The sequence below is a fragment of the Neopelma chrysocephalum genome, unplaced genomic scaffold (assembly GCF_003984885.1).
Source record: "Neopelma chrysocephalum unplaced genomic scaffold, ASM398488v2 Primary Assembly neopelma1_96476, whole genome shotgun sequence".
Taxonomy (NCBI): Eukaryota; Metazoa; Chordata; class Aves; order Passeriformes; family Pipridae; genus Neopelma; species Neopelma chrysocephalum.
Genome location: NW_020925122.1, coordinates 359,222 through 360,440, shown reverse-complemented (window position 1 = coordinate 360,440; position 1,219 = coordinate 359,222).

Sequence of the window (1,219 nt, the reverse complement as noted above, 5' to 3'; positions counted from 1 at the left end):
TGGACTGTGCAGATCCAATGGCCTGGCACATCAGACCCACAAGAATATAAGGCTTTAGTTGTCACCGGCGCACAATGTACCCTGTATGTCCCTGCCAACTCAGCATATCCTGTGAATCTGTGATGTCACTGTCTCAGTTTAATGAGACTGAAGTGTTTTGCTAAGGAGGATGAGTTATGAGGAAGACCAAACTCCTCCCTCTAAGCAACTGTAAATCTGAAATTAAGAGGCTCCAATTGAGGAAGTATGGAGAAAGAAAAACTAACAACCCTTTATTAAAGGATATATGTGTATTGACAGAACAACAAAAGAACACAAAAACAACTAAACAATAATCCTGTACCCAAAAATCCCCTTCAAAAGGAAACAGTTCAATACTTTCTGCTTTTGGGCACAAATCTAACCATGATCAGCAGAGGGCGCTGTTGGATCTCTGGAGGAGTAGAACCTGCAGTTGCTCTGTGTTGGCCGTCAGGGGGCGCTGTTGGACTCTGGCGGTCCCCACGTGAGGCCCCGGTGTGCAGGTGTGCTGGTTTAAAAGTTAACCAGCAAGGGAAAATGAACTCAATTCAAAAGAGAGATTTATAAGTCAGAATAACAATTTATTAAAATAATGCAATAAGTACAATTATACAGACAGACAATTGGTTTTAACCCACAAAACCCAAATGTATAAACCAGCACCCTAGGGTATGAACAAGAGTGGTGTACCTTGGCCCACCCCCGAGTCCAAAGCAAAGGGAGAGGGAATAAACCTGCTGGTGGGAGAGCTGCTGCAGTCTGGTCAGAAGTGGTGATTGCAGTCCAGTCGAGGGTGGTGGTCTCAGTCTAGTTGAAGGCAGTGGTCTGGAGTCTTCCTCTGGATCCCACGAGAGAGCCTCGCAAGGCTCTGAAACTCCCAGTTATATACTCTCCAGTTCAGGCGGGAGTGCTCAGTCCCTCCCTCAGAGTAGGGAATTCCATAAAAGGGCATGCGGATGCTCAGTCCCTCTTCCATATAAGGGTATCAGAGCGGGGAATTCCATAAAAGGGTACAGGAACATCTTCCCACCTTGCAGGCCTCTACTGACAGCAGTTTTTGGGAAATGGCATGGAGGCTATAGAATACACAGTTTTGGGTTACACCCATCCAGGGATGAATTGGTCCCAGCCATTCTAACCAGGACAGCAGGAGAAGCTGACAATGGAGATTTTCCCCCCCACGGAGAAGGGGAAGGGG